This window comes from Sarcophilus harrisii, chromosome 5 (assembly GCF_902635505.1).
Source record: "Sarcophilus harrisii chromosome 5, mSarHar1.11, whole genome shotgun sequence".
Taxonomy (NCBI): Eukaryota; Metazoa; Chordata; class Mammalia; order Dasyuromorphia; family Dasyuridae; genus Sarcophilus; species Sarcophilus harrisii.
The window spans coordinates 65,069,965-65,091,702 of NC_045430.1; positions in this window are offsets into that span (position 1 = coordinate 65,069,965).

A 21,738-nucleotide genomic window follows, 5' to 3' on the forward strand; every position below is an offset into this window, starting at 1 on the left:
TGGGGGTGGATGACAAGTACAAAAATATCTGTGATAGAAAGGAGAATGAGAAGAGAACAAAGGAGTATTCACGGCATTATGCTTTGAAAAATAGTATGGAGAAGCCTCTTATCTGGGGAGAGTATGAAGGGAAAGACGGCTTCGGTCGGGTGGTGAAGAGGCTGGATCTTGAGGGCCTTCACTGGCATCTCAGGACAGTAGAAGAGACTTCAAAGCTTGTGGCCTTGGGTGCTCTCGGACTGAAAACTGTAGCACACCCTGCTATTATTCCCTGGGGCTTTCTTAGTAGAGTTCTATGTTCTTGTCCCTGGCGAGACCCTAACACAAAAGTTGGTTCCCTAGTCTTGTCGAGTCCAGGGGCTACCCTGCTTTGGTGGCCCCTCCTCCAGCTTTCCTGGGGCTTCTGTGTATTTTATAACTTATTGGATTTTGTCATTGAGTTTCTTGATCACCACTTAGTCTTTTAACACTTTAGGTTTTTGTTGAAATAAGTATGCAGTCCACCTCTGTTCTAGCAGCCACTTTGGCCAGATTCCTGGACCATGATGTGAGTCATTGAAATTAATGAATCTGAAGACACTTTGCTCTGTTTGGCCTTGGGCCCAAAGCCATGGTTTCTTTCCTTCCTTCCTTCCTTCCTTCCTTCCTTCCTTCCTTCCTTCCTTCCTTCCTTCCCTCCTTCCTTCCTTCCTTTCCTCCTTCCTTCCTTCCTCCCTCCCTCACTCCCTCCCTCTTTCTTTCTTTCTTTCTTTCTTTCTTTCTTTCTTTCTTTCTTTCTTTCTTTCTTTCTTTCTTTCTTTCTTTCTTTCCTTCTTCCTTTCTTTCTTTCTTTCTTTCTTTCTTTCTTTCTTTCTTTCTTTCTTTCTTTCTTTCCTTCTTCCTTCCTATATAAGAGCATATATAAGAGATAGTTGGCTTATACATTGAAGCCTGGGTAGCATCATGAATAATTCCCAATTACCTTCTTCCCTAAGTGTTGGCTTGGCTTGAGTCTCTGCCATGCTGCCCCGCCCAGCACACACACACACACACACACACACACACAGGGATTGTTGCTAGGGGAGAGGTGGCACCCATGACCCAGATTCTGGGTGGAGCAGAGTGGCTGAGTTGTACGGGCACAAATTTCCTGGTTTAGTTGGACTTCTGTTTCTACACAAAAACCTGTTCTGCAGGAGTTACAACAGTCTGAGCTGAAGCAACAAATACTGGCTTGTTGCCAAAGTCAATAGCTTGCCTTTCTTGGGAGGGATAAAGTCAAACCAAGATAATTTCTTTTCCTCCTTCCTCCCCTGCCCCTAATTTAAAGAGGATGACATGGTCAGGGGACAACTGTAAGAACAAAAAGCAACTACTGGAACCAAAGACACCATTTACTAGTCTTCTACAATTTACACTTTAATAGTAAAATGGATGGATATAGCCAAGTCTGGAGAAATTTATTCTTTTATTTATTTTGCATAAGATATTCATTCATCTATATAAAAGAGCATGCTGGTAGAGTTATTTGTATAAATGACTAGCAGATGAAACAGTAGGCTCAGTCAGTTACTCATCTCATAATCGTAGAAATTTGAAAATTGGGAGAAAGCTTAGAAATCATCTCATCTTAACATTTTACAAAGGAGGAAATCAAGATCCGTAGGCAAAGTTGCTAGGCTACCCAAGCACCACCCTAGTTAGAGGTCCCAGGCCAGTATCCTTATTTCTGGTCCTACACTATATTATACTTTTTGCAAGACTTTGAGGTAATGAGGAAGAGGGAAGAAAGAAGGCAGGAAATCTAAACCAAAAGCAAAAACAAAAGACATAGAATAAAATATTTTAATGAATTCTCCTCTCTTCCACCTCTGGCAAGGAATGAGTAAAAAAGTATGAAAGATCAAAAATCCCAGTCTTTTTCTCCTTTTTAGAAAGCATCAAAGCATCTAATGGAATCTATTTCATATAGCAGATATTAAATCTTTGCAGTTCACTGTGGAGCTCCTGATTAGTACAATCCCATTTTCTATATCAATATTTTATAAGCCAGGCCACTCTGTAAAGAGTGAAATCAAACTCAAACTAGAACCCCACCCATACCCTTGTCTCAACTCCCATGTGCAGTGTCAAGGAATATATTTCCTAACCCTGGAAGTCCCTTTATTTCCCACAAAATTCACTTCTAGAAGGTGCTTCCATGCTCAGCTGGGCTCACTTTTTGCTGTGTTAGATAAAAGAGGAGTAACCCAAAATCAGGGTACAAGATCAGGAGACGCTTTGCCTTCAAGGAAATACGGATCTCTGTGTGGGAGGAGACAAAGCAATCAAAACTGCTACTCCTCCTCATAGGCTTACAGAATTTTTCCTTCTTGCAAGAGAGAATGAAATCTATAAATGAAGCTTTTTTGGCTCTCATGGTGTTGCTTGAGCAGACCACTCAGTAATACGAGAAATGATGAGGGCTACCTGCCAGCCTGCTGTTCTGAACCTGGAGGAAAGGTCATTCCATTATGCATGCCCAGAAACAAACCCACAAGCCTCCATGGGGATTAAAATCAAAATGGGCTTTAGATTGTCAAGCTCTAGGGGCATCTGTACTGACCAGTCCTGTTCTTACATCTGTACTTATACAAGTACAGTTATCCCTGGGACACTAATGGTGGTGAAATTATGAAGTGGGCCAGCCATTCTGGAGAAATGATGAGCAGATAGATTTCAGAAAAGCCTGAAAAGACTTACATAAACTGATGTTGAATGAGGTGAGCAGAACCAAAACATTGTACATAGTGACTGCAAGATTATATGATGATCAACTATGATAGACTTAATTCTTTGCAGCAATGCAATGATCCAAAATAATTCTAATAGACTTGGGTTGGAAAATGCCATCTGCATCCAGAGGGAAAACTATGGAGACTAAATGTGAATCAAAGCATAGTATCTTCACTTTTTTGTTGTTAATTTGTTCATTTTTTTCTTTTGGTGTTTCTCCTCTTTTGTTCTGATTTTTTGTTCACAACATGAGTAATATGGAAATATGTTTAAAATAATTGTACATATATAATCTATATCATATTGCTTGTCTTGGGAAGAGAGGAGGTAAAGAAGGAAGGGAGAAAAATGTTGGAACTCAAAATCTTAGAAAAATTAATGTTGGGGCAGCTAGATGGTGCAGTGCATCGAGCACCAGCCCTGAAGTCAGGAGGACTTCAGTTCAAATCTGCTCTCAGACACTTAATGCTTCCTAACTTGTGTGACCCTGGGCAAGTCACATAACTCCAATTGCCTCAACCCCCCCAAAAAAGCAAAAAAAAAATTAATGTTGAGAACTATCTTTATGTGTAATGGGAAAAATCAAATACTGTTGAGGGGGAAAAAAAGTACAGTTATCTCTTTCACATCATGACTTTCTCCTAGCAGCAGCATATAGTGGCTTAGTAAAAAAAAATAAAGGGGAATGTGGGGGTGACTTTTGCAAAAAGGGCAGAAAAAATTTAGAAACTCAAAAATGAATAAAATATATGTATAGCATTGTATAGTATCATCCCAAATTTTACATAAGGTATTGCAAATACCTCATAAAAGAAAAAGAAAAAATTCAGACTTTTCCTTTGTACAAAGGAAGAGCCAAAAGATGTAACATGGATTTGCTTTATTCCAGTCCTATCCCATTAAGTCTCAGCAATAACTACATTGTTAAAAGTTGATTGGTTGGTGGTTAGTTGTCTTTTGTGCTTGAAAAAGATCAAAATGGCATCACTGTGTTAGAGTCAAGTTACAATGTATCCAACTAGCTGATCAGACATCCCCCATTACATCCCTCACTATAGGAAGTGAGGGAAGAAATTTGCATTTGTTATATATTTCTAAGAACAGCAAGTATACATAGTAAAATTACAGTTGCAAATTTATTGCATATTTATGTGATTGATTGCATATGAATGCAATCATCTTTTTTGTTGTACTATGTTATGGAAATGCTTGTTTTATTCCATAACTTAAAAATAACATTTAAAAAAAAGTACATTTGTGATAGGACCAGTATCTACCAGAGTTCCCCATCCCTGCAACACGCACATACACACACACACACACACCCTACCACAGGTTGGCCAGAATTTCCCCTAATAAGTGATGTGCTTTAACCTGATTGGCCTGGAGGTAGAGCATGATTCAAGCTGTGCCTTCCATGGAAGCTCCTTCCTGTAGCCTCTGGCTTCTTAACTGACTTCCTAATCAGCTAGAGGAAATTAAGAGTTCCACCTCGATGGGGCTGGGTGCCTTCTGATTTAGTAGATGTTTAGAAACTGAATCGCCACACCCTACCAGTTAAAATAGACATATGGAAATCCATATGGAAATGGGGAGGGCAAAGTACTACCATGTCCTTGTTCCATAGCTCCATTACATCTGGGTTAAGAAAATCTTAGCTGTGACCCGTGGACGCCTCATTTCTTGCCAACATTGAACCTAAATTAACAGGGTAATGGCACACCTAAGAGCATCCTTATATCAGGATCTCTCATTCATCCTACTTATTACTTTTCTATTTCCATTTGTTTATGGGTTTTATTGTAATATCTTCTCTTTGATTTTTTTTTTTTTTTTTTTTTTTTTTTGCCATGTTAAGTTCTGCTTTCTCTAAAGCTATGCTAATATTGCTACTCTTTATAGGTGTTGAACTCGGGGAAGTGTGTATACACATATATACTGTATATACATGTATACATATACATACAAAGAGAAAGAGGAGGGAAGGTGGGAAGGGAGGGAGGGAATAAGAAGGAAAGGGAAAGGGAGAAGAAGAGAGAGGCAGAGAGATAGAGAGATGGAGAGAGTGAGACAAAGGAAAATAGACAGAGAGACATACAGAGAAAGACAAAGACAGAGAGAGAGGAAGAGAGAGAAAAGAGAAAGAGGAAGAGGGAGAGGAAGAAGCTATTCCTTCCTTCCTTCCTTTTCAGTAGATAGATCTAAGTACAAGACTCCAGAAAGAATTTCTACAGAACTTTGTTATTCCACTCATCATAAGGAATCTGCCATTCCTGTATTTTCAGTTGTATTCAAGAGATCTTAATCTTGTTCTCATACATCTTATTAACCAACTGTTCACTTCCCAAATTTACATTTCTTTTCTGAAGTCCTTGCCCTTAATCACAGAGAGTGGTGAAAATGTCAACCATGCATGTCCTTTCTTGGCCAATAAATTTATTTCCTACTTATTTTCTGCCCAAGAAATTCTGAAATTTACCCTCTTTCCCAAGTACTACTGGGAAAACTACTTAGTTTTTACTTCCCAATTTCATTATGTATATTCTTGTAGTTCAAAGTGTGTGGGACGGCTGCCTGGCAACCCCTAACTCAAAATGACTACTCAGAGATTTCTCAAAGTGAAGATCAGAAGTTTTATTAGAATTTCAGGAGAAGCAGGCAGTCCGCTCACTGAGGTCTCAGAGAGAGGAGGGCCAATTTTACAAAGACTTAGAGGTGATCTAAATAGTCAAAAATAGTCAAAAACCCTCCCCTTATCTGGTTAATTTTCACTGCCTGCTCAAGTGGAAGTAGCAAAGGTTTGCTAAATTCTAGTCAAGCCAATATAGTTGACTTATTGCAGATGAGTTTGCCTAAATTCACTGTGGCCACCTTGTTACAGTGTTTGCAAATGCTTGCTTGAGCTGATATGAGCACTATCTTGTAATGTTTGTACAGAGAATTTCATTTTCCCCAAGCCCATCAGACCTTCATAGACTAAAATTTAGGTTATAGGTTCAATCTACTTTAGTTAATGATTTTATGAGAAGCTACATAATCCCTCACAAAAAGATTTATTTAGAAGTAAGTAATCGATTAAGTCAGAGGGGTTAAAGGTTTCTAAAATAACTAAGGAGACTTGGTTTATCTCAGGTTTTCTCAATAAACAAATAGAGATAGTCAGTTTGGAGACTTCTCCAGGCCTTTAAATAATTAGTCAGGTTCTTCTCTAAGCAGTTGAGTAAAGGTCAAGGAGATTATCTCTTAGATGTTTTCTACTGGAAGAGCAAGTCTTTGCTCTTCTTCTCAGAGCCTTAATGATTAACAGATCCTTGGTGCTGAGTCTTGAATTACCCAAGGTTATTATTCTGAGAAGTCCTCAGTTTCCCTGTTTCACTCAAAAGTGAAGTCCAATAATGATCACCATTAATTTTGACTTTCAATCATTCTTTCTACTTTCATACTCAAGTATTTTTCTATCTACTTTCATAATACAAATTCTATCACCACCACTTAGGAAGAATTTGCTGTGCAAATCATTGGTACTAAGGGAGGTGCCAAGTTAAGAGAATGTCTCAGAGTTATTGTGAAGAAAATGCTTTAGAAACTTCAGTAAATAGATCTAAGTACAAGACTCCAGGCAAAGCATTTCTATAAGGCTTTGTTATTCCACTCATCGTGAGGAATCTGAATTCCTGGATTATCAGCTATATTCCAGAAATCTAAATCTTGTTTTCATATATCTTATTAACTAACTATTCACTTCCTCAAAAGTTTTTGCCCCTAGAATTTAATGTTTACTTTGAGGATATGACATGCAGACAAATACACATAATACCAAATAATTTCCCTAATATTGTCAAAGGCAATACCATCTCTCTTTGCCTGCAGTTTAGGAGACATCCTGTATTCCTCATTATCTCTCACCATTCACATCATCCAGTCTGTTACCAAGGGCTGCTAATTTCAACTTTGCAACATTTCTCAAATATGATCCCTTCTCTCCCTGATACTACCACTATCCCAATGAAGGAACTCATCACTTCACATCTGGACTATTTTAATATCCTGATAGTGGGTCTTGCTGCCTCAAATCTCTCCTCCCTTCAGCTGTCAAAGGAATTTTCCTAAAGCACAGACAGGACTATGTCATTCTCCTATTTAATAAATTCCAGTGGCTCCCTACTATCTCCAGAATCAAATACAAAATCCTCTATTTGACATTCAAAGCCTTTCATTACCTATTACCCCTCAACACCTTTCCATTCTTCTTCCTTACCAATGACTTAGATCCAATGACTGACCTCCTTGCTGTTCCCCAAATAAGACTTTTGGTTCTGGATATTTCCTCTAGCTGTCCATGCCTAGAATGCCTTTCTTCTTTCTCTTTTCCTCCTGAATTCCCTGACTTCCTTCAAATCCCCACTGAAATCTCACCTTCTACAGAAAGTTTTTCTTAACACCTTTTAATTTTCACACCTTCTCTTTGTTAATTATTTCCTATTTTTCCTGTATGTAGCTTATTTGTACATATTTGTTTGCTTGTTGTCTTCCTCATTTAATTCTGAGATTCTTGAGAATAAGGACTATCCTTTCCCTAATTTTTTTTTTAATCCCCAGAGTTTACCACTTTGCCTGAGACACAGCAGGTGCTTGATAAATGCTTATTGATGGACTGGTTCCCATGTGTGCTTTGACAGGTAAACTCTCAAGAATTCTATATTGTTTGTAGTTATTCTCAATGGAGTTTCTCTTTCTATCTTTTCTTATTTTATTTTTCTATAATATAGAGAAATGTTGATGATTTCTGCAAGTTTATAACACAACTTTTCTGAATATATTGTTTTAATTAATTTTTTAGTTGGCTATCTAGAAATCTTTAAATAAACTGTCTCATTGATGTAAAATAAGAAAAAAATCTGTGGTCCCCTGATCTTTGGGGGGGGCTGGGTCAGAAAATCCTGAATCTCCTAACAACCCCTCCCCAAACCCTTTTCACCTGGCCCTAGGGAAACTCCTAAAGTAAACTCCACTTTCAATTCACTTGAAGATCATGGCCTTGGGAATAATCACCATCTATTATTGACCTGGAGATTACTCCCTCAATTGACCTGGAGATGGTTTCTTAGCTCCAGATCACAGAAAGCTAAATAAAATTGAACTCTATACCCCAAATCCCCACTACCTTCCTAATCAGGAGCCCATTGAGAACTGCTCAGTGTCAATAAACCTTTCTTGCCAAAACCCAACTTGAAGACTGGGACTGCAAATTCTTTCACAAAACCTGTGACTCCAGCCTGGGGACCTCCAAATGCTGTTAAGGTGTCTCACCCCTCGACATCATCATTTGCAAAAAATGATCACTTTGTTTCTTCTTTGCTTATTTGTTCAATTTTTTTCTTGTCTTATTGTTATAGCTAGCATTTGTAGCATTATTTTAAAAAGTAACAATGATAGTGGACATCCTTGCTTTATGCCTGATCTTATTAGAAAGACCTTTAATATCCCCATTACAGACAATACTGGCTTTACGTAGATTATATTTGTCATTTGAATAAAAGCTCCATTTATTCCTATCGTTTCTGTGTTTTTTACAGGAATATATGTTGTATCTTGTCAAAAATTTTTTCTATAGTTAATGATATAATTATAAGGTTTTTGTCATTAATAAGACCTATTTTATATATTTATATATACATAGTTTTCCTAATATTAAAGCAACCTTGAATTGCTGGTATAAATCCAGCCTAGTGATAGTGTATGATCTTTGTGATATAATGCTATAATATTTAAATATCTTACTTAAAATTTTTTGCATCAATATTCAATAGGGGATTGGTCCATAGTTTTATTTCTGTTTTGACTCTCTCTGGTTTAGCTATCAAGAATATATTTGTGTAATGAAAGGAATTATATAGAATCTCTTCTTTTCCCATGCTTTCCTATAATCTACTTAGTATTGGAATTAGTTACTCTTAAATGTTCAGTAGAATCACTTTTTAATCCATTGGTTCTGGGAGGGTTTTCTTTGGGATTTCATTTATGACTTGGTCAATTTCTTTTTCTAAGTAATTCTAATTAATTTTCTTTCTTCATTTGGTTTGAATTTGCCTTTTTCATTTTTTATATTTGTTATTTGGTTTTCTTCTTTAAAAAAATCAAGTTGGCTAATGGTTTACCTATTTTATTTTTGCTGGTCCATTGAATTTGTTAATTTAATGTTGGTTTTGTTTCGGTTTTCTTTTTTTTTTTTTCTTTCAATTTTGCCAATATTTCTTCTAAGTTTTCCATCATGGTGTTTGGGGTTTTTCATTTATTGTTTTTTCTAGTAATTTGTTTATTTGTTTTTTATTGCATGCCCAATTTATCAAATATGCTCATTCTTTCTTTCTTCTATTGATCAAAACATTTAGAGATATAAGTCTCCTAAATACTGCTCTGGCTGCATCTCAAAAATTTTAATATTCTATCTCATTGTTATCATAATCTTTAATGAAACTATTGATAATTTCTATGAATTACTCTCTGACTCACCCATTCTTTTTTTAATTTAATATTTTGTTTTCTTCCAATTACATGTCTGTGGGACAAAGACCACCAGTTCAAATAAATCAAGGAGATTTCTCAAAGCAAAAACACAAAGGAATTTTATTATGATCTTGCAAGAAAAGGTGTCTCCCTCCCCACCAGCAGTTAGGCAAGGAGAGACAAGACCCAGTTAACAGACAAGAATTATATAGGGGTCTTGAGTAATATTCCCTATAGGTTGGATCTTTGCCCTGATTAGCCAAGACAAATGACCTCACATTCTAAGTCATAAATGAGAAAAAACTTTCAACCCAATCACATTTTTAGGATGATTAAATTATCTTATAAGGGAGTTTCAGTGCCAAGATGGCCCCAACTTCGTCTCACAAAGAAAAGGTCCCACTCCTCGTAAACTACATGTTCTCTGGAGAAAGAAACCTGCCCCTGGGGCACAGTTGACCCTCACTCAATTTTTACAACACTGTTTCCATCTTGTGAGACAGCTTTCACTCACAGTTCATTTCATTCACATGTAATAACCATTTGAACACTATTTAAAATTTTTGATTTTCAATTTCTCTTCCTCCTTCCCTTCCCTTTTCCCACATTGAAAAGACAAGCAATTTGGCATAGGTTTTATATATATATGTATATATATATATATATATATATATATATATATATATGCAGTCATGAAAAACATATTTCCATGTTAATCATGTTGTGAAAGAATATACAGACAAAAAAAAAAAAAAACAAGAAAAATCAAATAAAGAAAAAGTATCCCTTGATCTTCAGTCAGATGACATCAGTTGTTTCTCTGGAGGTGGCTACCATTTTTCATCATAAGGCCTTCAGAAGTGTCTTGGGTCATTTTATTGCAAAGAATAGCTAAGGCATTCACAATTGATCATTATACAATATTGTTACCGTATACAATGTTCTCCTTATTTTGTTCATTTTACTTTACATCAATTCATTAAATCTTTCCAGGTTTTTCTAAGTCCTGCTCATCATTTCTTATAGTGCAATAATATTCCATCACAATCATATATAAGAGCTTATACGACCATTCCCCAATTGATGGACATACCCTGAACTTTAAATTCTTTGTCACCATTAAAAGATCTGTTATAAATATTTTTGTACATAGACATCCTTTCCTAAAAAAAAAAAAAATCTCTTTAGGATATAGACTTTGTGTGTGTGTGTGTGTGTGTGTGTGTGTGTGTGGAGAGAGAGAGAGAGAAAACCATTCTCAAAGATTAAATTATTTAGTTTTAATTTAATTTTTAAAATTTTTGCTACATTTATTGAATTTATTGAATGTAATCTTTTTCTTCATTATATTTGGTGAAATATTTCTGCTTTTCTCTATTTGTGAGATTTTTTATTCTCTTTTATTTAGTCAATTTTTGCGAAGGTGCTATGTACAGCTGAGTATATTTATATCTATTCCTATTTAATATTCTCCAGAAGGTTATCATATCTAACATTTCTAAATTCTATTCAGGTCTTCCATGTAATGCCCACATTTAATAATCTCCAGTGGCTTTCTACTCCTCCAAAATCAAATGTAAAATCTTTTATTTGGCATTCAAAAACTTTATAATTTATTCCTCTTCTTCCCAACGTTCCAGTCTTCTGACCTTGTTGTTTCATAGCAAGAATCTCCATATCTAAGCTCCAGCCTTTTTATCTAACTGTTGCCCATGTGTAGAATGATCTCCCTCTTCGTTCTACCTTCTGAATTCCCTGCTTTCCTTCAAGTCCCATATAAAGAAGCCTTTCCCAATAGTTTTATTTCATTATTTGGGCTTTTCTTGTTTTCTGTATTTGTTTATCTTTCTCGTGTTTGTGTTACCCAGCAAAGTAAATAATGTGCTCATGTCTTGTGTGTGTGTGCATGTATCTATGTGAATGCTTCCAGTGTCTTTAATTTATCAAACTTCCATCTTTTTCATTGATAACCAGGTTTAAGCTTGGATTAGGTATCACCCTGAGTTGCATCTTGTACTATTTTGCTCTTCAGAACATATCATTCCTCTTCTATTGTTTCCGGTAGGTGTATTATATTAATATACTATTCAAACTAACTTCCCTTTATATTTATAGATCCTTAACCTGGTCTTTTGTAGAATTTATTGTTTTTCATTGGTTTTATTTGATTTACCCACTATTTATCTTGATGGGAAGTTTCCTTGGACTATTTCTTATACTATGATGTTCAGGTTCTTTGATTTGTTAGTTCTTCTAGGATAACTATGATTTTTAAAGTGTCACTGTGCATTCTGTCTTCATGATGCTTTGCTTTTATAGATATCTTATTTTCTTTAAACTTTGGGGTTTTGCTTCTCTTCTTCCAGATTGTCCTCCATTTATACGGATTTGCATTTTTAATCAGTTATGATTACTTTCATTTCTTTGATCAACTTAACTTTTTGGATTAAAGTTTTTCTATTAGGTTAATTATTTCTGCTGTGTAGTTCATACATAGTTCATAAGTTTCCAAAGTAGCATTTCTCCCTCAACCATTTGGAAACATCCTTCTGTGGTTTCATGATTTCTTGGAAATCCATAGTGTCCATTTATTCAGATGTTGATTCATTTTTTTTTTATTTTATAAAATTCAGAGAAATTTTAATTTGTTTAGAGTATTTGAGTTCATCTTCCTTTCTTTTTTTACTATCTTCCCTGTTGGTTTATCTGCTTTATACTCAAGATTTTTGACTTAGTTTTCTTCTTCCTGAGAATTGTGGTCATTTCAGTCTTTTTTCCTCTTATATTCTCCTGTACTTTTTTTAAAAACTTCCCTTATTTTGATGGTGGATCTCTGAGAAGTGGGTTTTAAAGCTTTCTTAGACTTCTTCCATATTGGGGAACTTACCCTTTCACTGGTACCAGCCTCTGTCCAAAGTGATTTCTGGAGGGTCAGCATTCTCCAATTCCTTCTCTTCCTTAATTATCTGACTGAGCAGTGCTACTGGGTCCTGCATGTGCTATTGCTCTAGACAAAGAATGCTTCCAATGTCTCAACACAGAGAGAGATGGTAAAGGCTGTGCAAAGATTTATGTTCTCTTGTCTGTTGTAACAGAATGGTGGGATGAAGTCAGAACCATAGGATGTGCTAGCAAAGACTACAGCAGCAGCCAGGGAATTGTTTGGTCTTCTCCACTGTTCTTCATTAGAGTTTTTAGAATTTTGGCCTGTGGGAATAATTGCAATTAATTAAACTCTTGTGTATAATTCTTATTCAAGAGAAGTTTGAAAGGTAAGGATTAAGGAAAAAATGTCTAATGGCTCTCTTCAACAATGAGGCAATTCAGACCACTTCCAATGGTCTTGTGATGAAGAAAGCTATCTACACCCCCCAAAGAGAGGACTGTGGGAACTGAGTGTGGACCATAACATAGTATTTTCACTCTTTTTGTTGTTTGCTTGCATTTTGTTTTCATTCTCATTTTTTTTTCCCTTTTTGATCTGATTTTTCTTGTACAGCACGTTAATTGTATAAATATGTATAGAGGAATTGCACATGTTTAACATATATTGGATTATCTGTGGATTGAGGGAGGATGGAAGGGAAGGGAGGAAAAAAAAATTAGAACACAGGATTTTGCAGGGGTAAATGTTGAAAATCATCCACGTATATATTTTGAAAATAGAAAGCTATAATTAAAAAAATATAGTCCTATATCTTGTTAATCATGTTATCTATTAAGTTTTCAAAACTTTTATTGTGTACTAGTTGCAGCACCCAGTGACCCCTTCTTAGAGTTATAAGGCTAGACAGAGGTATTTCCCTGGGTAAGATCTAGGCAAGAACTAGACACCATTATGTGTTGGGGACCCTGGCTAACCGACAGGTGTATTTGAGAAACTCATGACTGCACCCTTACTCTCAATCTCTGGAGTTGTGTTAAAGATAATTAGCTAGGAAGAAATTTCCTATTCTCTAGGCTATAAGAATTACAGAAGTGATCTGATTATTTCTCTCTCATTAGCATATCACTTTAGCTTTCTGCCAGGTTTCCCTTGGGTTTCTAGCAAGGGTGGCTTCTAGATGAATTTGTCTACATCCTCTTCCAGTGTTTCTTCACTGAACACAAGTCAGAAAGCAGCCCCCAGCAATCCCAAGTGATGGTTGTTTTTAACTTTGTTGACTACCTTCTGAATTTGAGTTTGTGGGTTCTTGAATCAGCATTACCAGCTTCACAACTAGTATTTCTTATAACTTCAATGTTTCTCATAAAAGAAGATGGTCTCTGGCAGAATCATCCTGAACTTTAAGGATCAAAGAGCAATGTCTCATTGGTCAGCACAAATGGACTCTGTGCGTCTTTTCAGAAGCACAAGCCTGAAATAAAAGGCAAATGTTTATTCAGCAGCACCACAGAGTGATGGCTTTGGGAGAGATTATAATTATGGGGATGAGTTATTGCTTTATATTTTCATTGTAGCATAGAAATGGCAGTGACCCACCCATGGGAAGTCTTTGCCACAGGCCTGACTCCCAATCTAGTAGACTCTGCATCTCCTTTTCTCTCTCTTGACTCTCTTTCTTGTGTCCTCACATTGGAAATTTTGATTTATCACTATTCCACCCTATCCCTATCCTAGCCTTCAAATTGGACTAGCCATGGCCCCAACTACTTGGTTATAACTCAGAACTCTTACCCTCAGGGAGGTAGGGGTAATTAAGTGCATAAACAGTGGGTACTGGGGAGGATATATAGTCTCATTTAAGCTCTTATGTCATTCTAAGTTGTTGTTCTTTACATTTGGTTTGGTTTGTTTGGCACATGTGTAGACCTTATCAACTTGCTCAGCCAATGCAACCTCTCCACATGGAAGACTGGAAGAAACGGATTCCTAGAGATTATGATGACATTAAAAGCCTGGAAGAGACTAGGGCACACATTCTGGCTCCTACTGGCTAATTATGTGATGGAGAAGAGGCTCTCTAAGCATCTCAAAAGCCTGTCAGCTTTAGCTGCATCAATTTTGCTTCAGTTTTTCTCTTTGCCTCTTCTCCCTTCTCTCAGCAATTCCTCTCTCAGTATTCAGTGAAAGACCATGAACTAAGGGCCTTTTCTCTCTCTGAGGCCATTTGACTCAAGAACTGGGCCTCTAACCTTGACTTTTTTAATCCTTTATTTCCATCTTAGGTGCAGGGAGTCAAGTTTCTGACCATGAGAGAAAGTCACATGAACCTGAAAGTTTGGATTCAACATTAATGCCTTGAGGAGAAAGGAGTGACTTTTGGGAGTAACCTTCAGGATCCCAGCCAAGTGGTGATTGAAATCCAGGTTCATCTAAGAGTTGTGCTGCATCTAGATGTTAACATTATAGGATTAATTTTTATGCAGTAATTACACTAAGGTGATGTAAGGGAAAGTATATCCCCAAAGTATTAAGGGGAAGTCTTATATATTTATTTTTGTTATATCTCTGAAGTAAATAGACTTTTTCAAAATCTATTGTGGATTAAGTGTTAAATAAACTGGAGTCAAGAAATAAAGAGAAGACAGCCAGTTGGGGCTTGAAGTAATAGCAGAGAAAATACTTACAAACCCCTCAGGTTACTCTAACCCCATGAAATGAGATAAAGCAAGCCCAACTCTGAGAAGGCGCAAGAGCATACATGTTATATTTACATGCAATATATGCGTTTACATTTATTGTTATCCTTGTATAAATGGTTACCTAAGTTACCTAAGTTTACTCTGCATCAAATTATCTTTTTAATAGTATTTTATTTTTCCCAGATACATGTAAAAGTAGTTTTCAACGTTCATTTTTTAAATTATTATTATAGCTTTTTATTGACAAATTTTGGGTAATGCATGGGTAATTTTTCAGCATTGACCCTTGCAAACATTTCTATTACAACTTTTCCCCTCCTTCCCTCCACAGCCTCCCCTAGACGGCAGGTAGTCCCACACATGTAAAATAGGTTAAAGTATATATTAAATACAATATATGTATACATGTTTATACATCTTGGTCAACATTCATTTTTGTAAAACTTTGTATTCCAAATTTTTCCCCTCTCCTCTCTTAATTCCTTCCTCCCAAGATAGCAAGAAATCTGATATAGGTTAAATATGTGCAATTCTTTTAAAGATATTTCCATATTCATCATGTTGTGCAAGAAAAATCAGAACAAAAGGGCAAATGGTAAGAAAAAAAACATGCCAACAACAAAAAAAAGTGAAAATACTATGCTTCGATCCACATTCGGTCTCTCTGGATGTGGATGGCATTTTTCATCCCAAGTCTACTGGAATTTCTGTATCAATTTATCAATTACAAGGATTCTTTGAAATCAACTTTCATTACTTATTGTAGTTCAATATTATTACAATCCATTCATGTATCACAACTTGTTTAACCATTCCCCCATTATCTAAGAAGCAATTTAAGATATACCCTCAAATCCTAGTTCTTCTCTCCTCCTCTTTTGGGATCCTTCAGGATCAAGAAGTTTTAATAGCTTGTGGCTTTCTCTCCCTGGTATCATATTCTTTATTAACACCTATCTACTCACTTTTTTTCTAGATAAACTATTAAATTTATTATTACTAAATTATTAAATTTATTATTAATATTTCCTTACACCAAATTGTATATGTTTGAGCCTCCTTTTTTCTACTTCAGCTAAGAGTGATATTTTTCTTATTTAACTCCTTCAATACCCAATGAAGACCTTAAGATTCAGGAGACCTTAAGGTTCATCCCAAGATTTGGAATGAAAAATGCCATCCACATCCAGAGAGACAGAATGTGGATTGAAGCATAGTATTTTCACTTTTTTTGTTGTTGTTGGCATGTTTTTTTTTCTTACCGTTTGCCCTTTTGTTCTGATTTTTCTTGCACAACATGATGAATATGGAAATATCTTTAAAAGAATTGCACATATTTAACCTATATCAGATTTCTTGCTATCTTGGGGAGGAAAGAATTAAGGGAGGAGAGGGGAACCCTTATTTATTCTCCCCTCCCTCTACCATTAGAATGTTAGCTCTATAGTATGTTTCTCAGAAATCAAAAAAAGGTGAAAAGAATTCATATTTTAAGCATATATTTATGTGTCTATATGCATATATATATTAGCAACTCTTGTAGCAAAAACTGAAAACTAAAGGAGTGCTTACTTGTTAGAGAAACAAGTTATGGTATATGAGTATAATGGGATATTATTCCATCATAAAAATTATAAAATGGATAGTTTCAGAGGAAACTAGGAAGATCATAGAGTCAAGTCTCTGCCCATTAGAAGGGTCCCTTCCCAAAGAAAGTATACAGAATGCAGAAAAAAGAGAATAATTTGTACCTAACAAAAATATTATAAAGAAAAACAAACTTGAAAGTCTTTAGAATTGAGTAACTATGGGTCAGGTCAGACTTGGTATTTTTCTTTCTGGTAATGACTTTTTGCCTAAAATAGAGACTCACTCATTGTGCTGTAGCTTTTTTGGTTGGTTTCCTGTGGCAGTCAAAATTCTCCACGTATGGTCTGATAACATTTTCCCTTTACTAATTGTTCCAGTGCGTATGAGCCAGTCCTAATGGGGCACCAACCCATAAAGCCCCTCACACAAAGATCTTGCTTAGATCTTTTATAAAATTCTGTTTATTTTTTTGCTGCCAATGTATTCCAGTTATGAAAATTTTGAGACCCAGGGCACATCCATCTATCCCATTGATCAATCAATCCAAACTCCTACCAAACAAATTGGTACCAGGAATGGAGCTGACCTGACACACTGACCGATATGGCGTTTCAGAGAGAGGTACTGAGAAACAGCAACAGTTCTACTCTTCTCAGGAACTGGGACCTTAGAACTAGAAGTTAGTGGCTAGTCACTGATTTTGGACATACATCTTGGATACATGGTGTTTTTAGTGGGACCATGACCAGTTGCTCTCATTTTGGGAACCAACAATTAGATTTCTTCTGGGACTTAACAAAGATAAAGTACCTGATCAGCCAAATTCCACTTATACTCTACCCTCAGGTTCCCATTTTATAAGGGACAGCATCCAACAAGTTCCACAGAATGTGATTAGAAAACATCATCAAATGAAAATGTATATCAGTACTTTGTTGAGCCTAGCCTAAGAAGGGTCAGCCAGCTACATGAGACCATGAAGCCCACTTCTAGAATCCCACACTAAATGGGCAATTTTGCCTCAGAGATGCCCTTTATGGTTCACTTCTCAAATAAAAAAGAGTGTCTTCCAATGTAGGTCCCCACTGTGTGTGCATCTCTAATGACCAAGCAAAGATGTATCATGGTAAGCAAGGGCTGCCTTTGAATATTTTTCCTCATCTGATCTTTATCTTTTTTACTGACTCCTGGGAACTGACACATGATCTGGTTATTTGGTAAGGAAAATAGCAGCAACAGGACTGGAAAATGAAGTCCACTCAATGTGAGGAGTTACATTTTAAAGAAAGATCTCCAAATATGTTGTACATTAAACCCTGTACATGACCCATGTCTCTGCCTTTTGGAAAGGTCCCTTGCCTACTGAGTGCCTGTGGAATGAAAAGGCACAACTTACAAACATTGCATGATGGATCCAAGCCTGAACCAGCTACCGCGATGAATGAATAATGCAGTAATGGGCACAAGATCATAGTATCCATTTCCCCCAGGATAAGGCTGCTGAGGCGAGGGAAGACTGTATTGCCCTATCAGCAAAAACATGTTGTCTTTGTCCCTATGCCAGGGAAGATCCCCTAAGCTCCTGGTAGACTATGCTTGATTTCCCTAGCCATACTTGAAATTTATCCTGACCATTGTGAACATATTCACTGGCTGTGGGGCTCATCCTAGTTCCAAGTCAACTATACAGGTGCTTAAATACAGCAGAACTAGGAGAACATTTTACATTGTAACTGTAACATTGTATGATAATCAACTATGATAGACAGCTGTTCTCAGCAATAAAACTACTTAAGACAATTCCAAAAGACTTATGATGGAAAATACTATTCATATACAGAGAAAGAACTATGGAGTCTGAATGCAGATCAAAGCATATTCTTTTCACTTTTCGGGAGGAGGGTTTTCCTATGGTTTTTCCCCTTTGTGTTTTTCTTCTTTCACATGACTAATGTGAAACTATGTCTAACATGATCACAAATGTATTACCTATATCAGATTGCATGTTGTCTTGAAGACAGGGTTGTAGAGGAAGGGAAAGAGAAAAATTTGGAACTCAAAATCTTAATACAAAATTAATATTGAAAAAATACAATACTCTTTGCCAAAAAAAAAAAAAAAAAAAGGTTTATTTATACATTGGTCTTCATGGAGGTAAATGAAAAAAGGCTTACAAGTCTTTGAACTTTATTCTACTTTAAATATTGGGGGGGCTGAATTATTAAAGCAAAAAAAAATTCAGTTGGATACTTAAATAATATGAAATGAGGGAACTTTTTTTTCTTATAAATTGTAATTGCTGTTTATGCTGATGTGCTGCCAAAAGACGCCAACAATGAAATTTTTTAGATTCAGATTATGTAAATAAGAAATAGATTTTCCCTAACTATATAAGTATGTGTCTCTCTCCAGACACTTATTTTAACATGGCTAATCTCCCCTGTTTAGGACAGTGAAAGTGCCAGGCCTGGAGTCAGGAACACTGCTATGTCCCTAGGGCTACTTGCATGCTTGCTCAGTAAGACTGAACTGGGTACAGGGGACCATATGTATGCTGAGTAATAAACCTTTGCTTCCAAATCTTTGGTGTTTACTATGTCCTTCCTACTAAACAGGAACTCTGATCAGTTAAATGACAAATCATAAATTGAGGAGACCAAAGATGAAGCACACTAGCATCTCCTGATACAGAGGTGATAGATGTAAAACAAACAATGAGACTTACATTTTTTGGCATAGCTATTATGAAAATTTATTCTACTTGACTATACATATTTGTTGTTTTGGTTTGTTTGTTTTTTTATTTTTAAAACTCGTGATAGTGGAGAAGTCAAAAGGAAAGAAAATAAATTCTTGTTAATAGAAAAAAAATAATTGAGGAAGGAGCACTTTAGTATTTCATCATCATACAGTCCCTTCTGATATCTCTAATAAATTTATCTTTCTTAACATTTCAAAGTTTCTAATCAGCTCTGGTCTTTTTATTAGGAATGCTTAGAAAAGTCCTATTAAAGGGATATCTTTTATCTCTTTAGGCATTTACACAACTTTTTAGAGTAAATTATTGTTGGTTATAAGGCTATTTCTTTTGTCTTTTATAATATTGTATTTTGAGATCTGCTCTTATTTAAAGTAATGTTTTCAGATCTTTTGTGATCCTTACTCTATCTCCTTGATATTTGAAATACTTCTTTATTGATGCTTACCGTATATTTTTTTCTTTGATATGTAAGCTCAGGATTTTCACCATTCCTGAAAATGCCTTTATCCAAATTATTTTTAAAGTGATTGAAAAGAAAAAAAGAAAAAAAAAGATGGAGGAGGTGAAGGGAATGAAAGGGGAGAAAAAGAATAAAGTAAAAAGTTAACAGCATAGAACAAAGGAATAACCTACAAGGAAGCAAAGAAAAGATGGAAAGTCATGAATGTTTCACCTCTACTATTATTATATTTGTTTTCTTAAAATAGAAATTTATTGTTACATATTTTGAATCCTCCCTGATGTTCTCCTGGGCACAGGACAATGTTTTGTTTTGTTTTAATTTTATTTTCCTCTTCTGTCTTTTTTTTTCTATTTTGTTTTTTCTTATTTTGTATTTAGTTTAAATAGATGGAAAAAAGAAAGGCAAAAAAGAAAAGAAAAGAAAAAAGCATGGGACCAAATATACATCCCTGGGATAACCCACAGAAGACCTCTTGCCAAGCTGGCATTGACCATGAAGGCCAACCACCTAATCAGTTTCAAATTCTTCTAATTATATCACTATCTTATATACAGCCTTTCATCTTTTCCACAGGACTAGCAGAAGATACTTTATTAAATGGTTAACTAAAATTTAGATAAACCATATCAACAGCACACTAAAATGATTTGCCAATTCAGTTACTCTACCCACAAAAAGGAAATAGGTTAATATAGTTTAACCTTTCTTTGATGAAGTCATGCTAGCACTTTGGAATCATCTACCTTCTTTATATAATCACTATCTCTGTAAGAATCGATTTTAAAACTTTCCAGGTAATTGAAATTAAATTCACTAGTTTACAATGCAAGTTCTGTCCAGTTTCTTTTTCCTTCTTTATTCTTTCCTTCCTTTCTTTTTCTTTCTTTCATTCTTTCTCATTTTCTTTTTTTCTTTCTTTTTTTATGTGTTTGAAAATTGAACCATTTGCCCTGCTCCAGTCCTATGTAAACTCTACTATTTCATAGTCTTTCTCCTATTACTAAAACTGGTTTTTAGCAATCATTTCACCTGGCTCCTTTAAGCCCCAGGTTAGGTAACCTGAATTCAGAGAAAATAAATTGATGTTTTTTAAAAAATATTATCTCCTTAGTTTTCTTGGATATTAAATCCGTGTTTACCATTTTTGTTCCATCACCTCCAAGGTGAAGATTATCCTCCTTGAAAAAGAACAAAGAGGCAAAAAGAAGAATTGGGTAGTTATCACTGTATTCTTTGATATCAATGATTAGCATCCCATTCTCCCCAGTTAGAAATTTGTCCCTTCTAGATACTCTTATCACTACTCATGTGGTTTTAAAACAAATAATAAAAACATTTTTGTTCTCTTAAGTTTTCCTTACCAGTAACCACACAATCTGAAATCCAGGACCAGTCCTAAAATAGAACCATATCAGACTTAAATTAAATCTTCTATTACTTGACCTTGTTTCATCACCTGTAAACATGTCCTAAAAACAAATTATTTGGTATGTTCCCTATGCTTAAACATGAATTTCTCTAGATTTTTTTCACTTTTCCCCTCATTTGAATTCTTTTTGTATATGTAGAATTTAATTATTCAAACTTTCCTGTTCGTTCCAGGTTACTTAATAAAATGTTAACTGATGGGATCTTACCATTGAGATTGGCTTTCCCTAAATCCAGATTATATGACAGTCTATACCTGGCTTTCCACCTCTTCATTATAGCTTTTCCCCCACGGTTTCTATTTAGCCAATCTCTCACTATCACACTTTTTTGGAATTTCCTCATATTGGTTCCTCCATATTTTTAAGGATGAAATTATCATTAAGGCAAAGTAAGAAGTCACTGTTATTGTTTTCTTTACCTATCCTGTTTCTTTTGAGTAATGTATACTCATTCAGAGTCTTATGAGATCATGGATTTTATCAGTGACATCCATGAAGTCAAATTTGTCTCCTTGTATAAAGATTTCTTTTTCTTATAGCTTGTTGCCTAAACTAGGGGTATTTATTTGTATATAAACATTTAACATTAGAGGTTTTGTTATTGGCATGGATGATAATTTGTATTAAATGGTGAGTGTTTCAACAGT